Here is an 8,446-nt window from a genome sequence, read left to right as displayed (position 1 = left end):
CATGAGCCAGAGTAGACTTGAGGGAATGCTATTAGCTTTCAGATTGATGGACCGCCCTAGCATTCATTTCTCAAACAAACACAAACATGCGCACGTACGCACACCCACACACACACACACACACGTACACACACGCGCACTCACACAACCTTATTCATAGGTGCACAGCACTCTGAGAAGAAAGGCTTTCTGCTTGTCAGCAATGAAGATAAGGTGTTGATGTAAATAGTGAATGTGAATACTCTCTTCAGAATATGGATAAAGTATACTGAACTTCAATAACAGGATTGTCCCATTTCAATTAAAACCCACTTAACACATCAATAGCCGGACATTTTACTATGCAAACAGAAGATTACTTAAATTGCCACTCATCATTTAGAATTAATGAATGAAAATGTTTTTCACAATTTCAATGCCCATAGCCTTCTGAAGTAGCTATGCAATAATTATGTTTTTCCATGAAAAACAAAGAGAAAACCTTGGTGCCTTATAAGACACACCTACTGTATATACACTTACTGAGCACTTACAGTGGTGTGAAAAAGTGTTTGCCCCCTTCCTGATTTCTTATTTTTTTGCATGTTTGTCACACTTAAATATTTCAGAGCATCAAACAAATTTAAATATTAGTCAAAGACAACACAAGTAAACACGAAACGCAGCTTTTAAATTAAGGTTTTTATTATTAAGGGAGAAAAGAAATCCAAACCTACATGGCCCTGTGTGAAAAAGTGATTGCCCCCCCTGTTAAAACATAACTTCACTGTGGTTTATTAAACCTGAGTTCAATTTCTCTAGCCACACCCAGGCCTGATTACTGCCACACCTGTTCTCAATCAAGAAATCACTTAAATAGGACCTGCCTGACAAAATGAAGTAGACCAAATGATCCTCAAAAGCTAGACATCAAGCCAAGATCTAAAGAAATTCAGGAACAAATGAGAAAGAAAGTAATTGAGATCTATCAATCTGGAAAAGGTTATAAAGCCATTTCTAAAGCTTTGGGACTCCAGCAAACCACACCGAGAGCCATTATCCACAAATGGCGAAAACATGGAACAGTGGTGAACCTTCCCAGGAGTGGCCGGCCGACCAAAATTACCCCAAGAGCGCAGCGACGACTCATCCAAGAGGTCACAAAAGACCCCACAACAACATCCAAAGAACTGCAGGCCTCACTTGCCTCAGTTAAAGTCAGTGTTCATGACTCCACCATAAGAAAGAGACGAAAACCACTGCTGAGCAAAAAGAACATTAAGGCTCGTCTCAATTTTGCCACAAAACATCTTGATGATCCCCAAGACTTTTGGGAAAATACTCTGTGGTCTGACGAGACAAAAGTTGAACTTTTTGGAAGGTGTGTGTCCCATTACATCTGGCGTAAAAGTAACACCGCATTTCAGAAAAAGAACATTATACCAACAGTAAAATATGGTGGTAGTGTGATGGTCTGGGGCTGTTTTGCTGCTTCAGGACCTGGAAGACTTGCTGTGATAAATGGAACCATGAATTCTGCTGTCTACCAAAAAATCCTGAAGGAGAATGTCCGGCCATCTGTTCATGACCTCAAGCTGAAACGAACTTGGGTTCTGCAGCAGGACAATGATCCAAAACACACCAGCAAGTCCACCTCTGAATGGCTGAAGAAAAACAAAATGAAGACTTTGGAGTGGCCTAGTCAAAGTCCTGACCTGAATCCTATTGAGATGCTGTGGCATGGCCTTAAAAAGGTGGTTCATGCTCAAAAACCCTCCAATGTGGCTGAATTACAACAATTCTGCAAAGATGAGTGCGCCAAAATTCCTCCACAGCGCTGTAAGAGACTCATTGCAAGTTATCGCAAACGCTTGATTGCAGTTGTTGCTGCTAAGGGTGGCCCAATCAGTCATTAGGTTTAGGGGGCAATCACTTTTTCACACAGGGCCATGTAGGTTTGGATTTTTTTCTCCCTTAATAATTAAAACCTTCATTTAAAAACTGCATTTTGTGTTTACTTGTGTTGTCTTTGACTAATATTTAAATTTGTTTGATCTGAAACATTTAAGTGTGACAAACATGCAAAAAAATAAGAAATCAGGAAGGGGGCAAACACTTTTTCGCAATACTGTAGGTATTTAGATAACATGTCTTCCACATTCTGACTTTTGGTCTGAAAAACAGCTGAACCCCTTGACCATGTTTGCATGCTTTTATGTATTTAGTTGCTGCCATATGATTGGCTGATTAAATATTTGCATTAACAAGCTGGTGTATAGGTCTACCTAATAACATGCAGTGTAGTGTAGTGTAGGAGTTAAAAGGTAATACTACACTCACCGAGCACTTTATTTGGAAAAGTTTTCATTTATTACACCTACTTATTCATGCCATTATCTAATCAGCCAATTGTATGGCAGCTGTGCAATGCATACAATCATGTAGATATGGGTCAGGAGCTTCAGTTAATGTTCACATCAACCATCTGAATGGGGATAAATGTGATATAAGTGACTTTGACTGTGGAATGATTGTTGGTGGCAGACAGGGTGGTTTGAGTATCTCAGAAACTGCTGATCTCCTGGGATTTTCACGCAAACTAGTCTCTAGACTTTGCAAATAATGATACGAAAAAACAAAAAACAAAGAAATCTGCAGTTCTGCAGACAGAAAAGGCATGTTAATGAGAGGTGTCAAAGGACAATGGCCAGACTGGTCAATGCTGACAGGGAGGTGACAGTGACGCAAATTACAACACATTACAACAGTGGTATGCAGAAGAGCATCTCTGAACACACAACGCATCATAACTCTAAGTGGATAGGCTACAGCAGTAGTCTAAGAACTAAGTCTAATAAATACCTAATAAAGTGTTCCGTGAGTGTATGTCTTACACAGTGAAACAGGCTTACTTTATCAAGTGGAAATAAAGCCCACGGTCTTCTCAGGCAGGTTTAAAGTTCTTGCATTCTTTCCCTGGATATTATTTTCTCACAAATGAAACAGAGGTGCCTTTCAAGATCACGATAACTGCTTTAAGTTTGGTAGACTTCACACTTTTGTTTCAAACTTTTGTTTATGAGTTCAGCCACGGAAACGTTCCCGTAAAGTGATTCTCCTGCAGATAAAAACAGAAAAGGTAACGAGTCATGCGCGGGTTTTTAAGAGAGAGAGAGATGAGTTTCCCAGCTCGGCTGCAATCTCTGTCCCCCCTGCTATGAGCTCTGAAGGCAACGGCAGAGAGAGACCGGGCGAGCGTGAGATTTAGAGAATTACCACGCGTAAACCTACCACAACAACTCATAAAATGTATATTTAGATAAAGGATTAGATAGCGAGATTGGAATAAGACAATAAAGCCGAGAAATGTGCTTCCCCCTGCCTTGAGTTCTAAAAATTCCGGACACATTAATCACGCGGCTAAACAAAGGTTAGGTCGCGCTCCTCCAGCAAGTTTTCGCAAAGTTGTTTTTGCCGACTCCCACGGGGGCGCTTAGCTTGCGAGGCCTTTGCTTGAACAAAGGTGGACAGTGGACATGGGCACCTGCAATTCCTGGTAGAGCACAACAGCCCACGGTTATTTACCTCCCCTTTGTCCTTGCCAAGTATTTAAGCAGAAAAATAAGTAGAATAATAATTGGCTACACAATTCCAATTTGTCTTGACTACAAAACAGTTGCACACATAACCCAGTGGGTCCAAAGGCAAAAAGGCCGTCTGTCTCCAGGATCTTAGCAAACAGCCTCTGGTCCTTCCCTCCCATTCTTTGCATTCGGTTCTGCGTCTCGACAAATTTATCAGATATGACACCGAATAAACACGAGAGGAGATAACTAATTCACCATGAGCCAGGTGGGGCAATGTTCCAATCCTTCTTTTCCTTTGCAGGTGGTGAATGCGAGTCTCTCCGTTGGTGTAGTCTTTACAATTTCAACGCCATTACCTCACTGTACAAAGACTGCTGATTTAATGTTTTTTTTTTTGGTGGTGGTAGAAATCAAATCTGGCCAGTCTCCCATCTCCCACGATGCTTTGTGCCCAGTGATTGTGCATATTGTGGAGGCTGCTAGGAGTGAAGTATGGAGGTAAATCATCCAGCAGGCTTTTAGACAGAGCAGCAATTACATCACAGTGGCTCTATTTTTAGCCTTCGGTCTGTAGAGCAGGGGAGTATGTTTGCCGGACTTATTGGACTATTTACTCATTCCACAAATGCAAGCCACCCAAAATCCACCTTCAGCAAGGACGGGGAGGGGCGGGAGGGTAAGACAAAAAGGAGTGTCCACATCTATTGATAGCAACACAAAGATGTTCACCTCATGTTAATTAGCCGGCCATTGTTATTAATGTCAGAAAATGCCTTCCAAGATGGTCGTTTTTCATTCAGTTGAAGCTAAAGAAAACAAATAGCCTTTTGTGAGATTAATTACAGGGTTCATAACAACTCTCTCAAGAGCCGGCAGAAATTTGTAACCACTGTTGAGCCAAATGAATAAGTAATGACGGCTTTCATTCAGTAAACTTTAAATTGCAGGTAATTGCACAGTATATAAATGTACCTTTTTTGGAAATGTGGGGTATGGACAGCTGTTAATAGCTATAAATTACAGAGACATACTCAGAATTTAGAATAGGCAGGAAAGCTGTCATATATGCAGCAAGGACCATACCATGTTACAGTAATTATAATCTAAGTGTATAAATATTGCTATTAATCATGCACAAAGAGAAAATGTTTCACTTAAACATATTTCACTTCAGAAGCAAACGGGTCATTGGGTTACTAAATGTAAATAGCTTTAATATATCCACAAACCGCATAATAAATTCATTTTCCTTTTGATGACCAACACCATACCATTGCCCCTGCATCTTCAAACACCCCGACGTCATGATTCATTTTCCTGCCATAGGGTGAGCGTGATGGGCGTGAGGCCTTGCCACGCGAAGCCCTAATGCGCTAATTTCGCTCCTGGCCACAGAGCTGACGACCCGTTTTCGCATGGCAACACAATGCAGAGGGCCTCTCTCTGAGACCATTGGCAAAAAATAAAAACAAGGTTTGGAAATATAAGTTTTATTTAAGCTTATGTTGCAGAACCCGGACTATGGCACGCCATTTTAACATTTAATAGTGTGATTCACATCAAATCACAGATCACATCATCTGTAATTAATTTATGACTTGTGAAACTGCTCATTTAATCTCCAATTATATTTTCACTCTTCAAAATGCTAATTTAAGATATGTGTAATTGCATTTTTGCAAGTAACAATGACATCACTTTTGCTATGTATGGAACCTCCAATTAAATACATCTACTATCAAGTTGAGGCTATCTAAAACATGAATTCCAGATATCTATGTATGGAATTCCATATATCTATTTACATTATGTGACTCAAATTCAAGATATGTCCACTTCTAGTTCTGACTAGTCATAATTGTCAGATACCTTGAATTATCATTCTAAGTGGTCACATTGTAATTATGACTAGTCTAAATTAATTTATAGATATCTAAAATGTAATTCCAGATAGTCAAGCAAAACTATTAAATGTGTAAAATGGCATGCCATACTGTACTTTCAACAAGCATGAGAACATCCAAATCAGATCCTGCACATGACTAAATACATTTTAGCTATGAATTACCTGAATGTAGCCACTGTGGCAACAGATTGCATCAACAGCAGGCACGCGGGAAAGTCACACTTCCTCGGCTAACACATCGGAATAATACAGTTTGAAACAGCATACAGTAGATATTCTCCTAGATGCAATCTAAACACGAAGTGCCAAGAATGAACTTCCCACACCGCATGATCAGTGTATTTGCATTGTTACGCAATCCTAAGACAAAGTGCACTGCAGTTACATGGAATCTGTCTTGTCACCACCGCCATAACTCCACCACGGATCAGTGAAACCTGCTCAGGCAAAATCTCAGTCACACACACACACACACACCGCTTTGCTGGTGTGGGTAGTAACCCTGTCCATCCAGATGCAGCTCATTCACACAAATAAGACACTGTCCAGTCTGCTGTCCTCCTGTCTACCAGTGCAGGCCCGGAGTGTCCCTCCCTCCTGAGGACGGAGAGAGATGTGACAGCAGGAGGAGGAACAGGAGCAGCGATAGCACAGCAGGGCGAGTCGGAGGAGCTCAGAGACTCGTCTGAAAGACAGCAGTGGAGCCAGCATGCAGGACCACGCAGTGCCTGAGCAGAAATGATCACTCATTCCGTCTGAACTCTGGGCTGCAGTGGCTCAGGGCTTCAAGCAAAACGTCTTAAAAATGTTCAAAAAACCACGGCGAGGTTGTGTGACTCTCGTAGCCTGTGGTAGCTACGTCTCCGCCCCTTATCTCCACGTTTCTCTGCATACCTCTGAGAGCCTTTCCTTTCCTCAGCTCACAAAACAAGGGCAGCCCTCCACACGGTCTGAGAAGCTGACAACTCTCGAATGAGAACAAGATGATGTTAATAATAATGATGATGAAGATGAGGACGATGATGGTGGTGATGATGATGATGATGATGAGGATGGTGATGATGATGATTAAGATGAGGATGATGATGATGATGAGGATGAAGCTGAGGATGATAATGAGGATGATGATGATGATGATGAGGATGAAGATGATGAGGATGATGGTGATGATGAAGATGACATGGATGATGATGAGGATGAAGATGAGGGTGATAATGATGGTGATGATGATGATGATGAGGATGATAATGAAGATGAGGATGATGATGATAATGATGGTGATGATGAAGATGACATGGATGATGATGAGGATGAAGATGAGGGTGATAATGATGGTAATGATGAGGATGATGATGAAGCTTATGGTGATGATGATGATCATCATCATCATCATGGAGATGATGATGAGGATGATGATAATGATGGTGATGATGAAGTTGATGGTGATGATGATTATGGTTATGTGATCATGATGATGATTATGGTGGTGCTGATACTACTACTACTACTACTAATAATAATAATAATAATAATAATAATAATAATAATGATGAGGATGATGATGATTATGGTGGTGCTGGAGATCATATAATAATTATATAATAATAATAATAATAATTATAATAATTATAATAATAATAATAATAACAATACGCCAGATGTGTCCAGAAAGGTTATACTCAGTTTGTTGGAACAGACATAATCGGCTTTTGTCATCTCTGATTAGCAGTCTCTTAATTCAACTAACTTCAAAAGGCCAGCGAGGGACATTGTCATTCTCCTGGTCTGTGCCAGGGCCACAGCTCCGCTCCCCTTCAGCATGCTGAGGATGCAGGGCCCATTTTGTGCAGCCTTTCAACACTCGCCTGCCTTTGATGGTCATTTCTCAGCCATTAAAAACGAACGGATCTGAAACAGATTAAAACCCCATCCATATGCATCATTTACTGCATCCAGATCAAAACCCCGCTCTCAGCCTGACGAGGAGAGCAAATGGCAGGGCACAACTGCGAGGAACCTGTAAGGCAGTACGACTGGCAATTACGGACGCTTCCGACCGCACGTCACGCGGCTCGGCTCGATTACACGTATTTATGTTTCCCGGCTTAAGTTTTTATACGGAACGCAGGCCCATGTTTCAAACGACTCCAACCAAAAAGGGTTACATCACCTGGAGGTATGTCAAATGGCCACTTTCCGGTCTGGCAAGCTTCATATGCGGACACTTTTGGCCTTTGAATGGCAACAGGGTTTCTGCTTTTTCGCAACTGTCGCGCAGACACTCCCACAGGGTAATGTCGGAAAGCAGGCTTTTTAAATTGTCTCTCCTCCTGCGGCCCCGGCCTTATTGAAATGATTAGGAGAGGTAGCGGTTTCCGCGATGGGCATTTCGGCGGCACTTCACTGAGCACGGTCCCGCGTCACGTCTCCTTGTGCGAAGAAACTGTAACAGCTCAGGATTATTCAAAATGAGAGCCATTGCCCAAGCAAACCAGCTATTATGGACACGTTCAGTAGGTGCTCTGCCTCTTTGAAATCTTAGGTTCTCCAGTAGTGTTATTTAGTCCTAAATATTTCATCAGTCATTTAGAAACTTGCCCTGGACATGAGGAATGGGACAAAGCAGAAAAAAACAACAAAAAAACAACAAAAACAACAGAAAGAAACTTTAAAGTCTGTTATCGTACACAGCACAGTAGCCTCAAGAAATAACTATGAACACTTAAACCCAGGCCACTTAAATTGGTGTCTGACTGAAGAACAATAGCTGTTCTTTACAAACACTTTTTGAAGGAATGACAATAAATGCAACCAAATGGATACTTGTCAGTGAGAGCAATTTCCTATAATTTAACCTAAATTACAGTTACCTGACAGATCACAAAAAAAAAACTCAATTTACTGACTGTGATAGATATAATAACCCAAAAACTACAACAGAACTGGCATCGATACTCTACCCTTGGGAAACATA

Source organism: Conger conger, chromosome 3 (genome assembly GCF_963514075.1).
Source record: "Conger conger chromosome 3, fConCon1.1, whole genome shotgun sequence".
Taxonomy (NCBI): Eukaryota; Metazoa; Chordata; class Actinopteri; order Anguilliformes; family Congridae; genus Conger; species Conger conger.
This window is presented reverse-complemented; position numbering follows the sequence as displayed.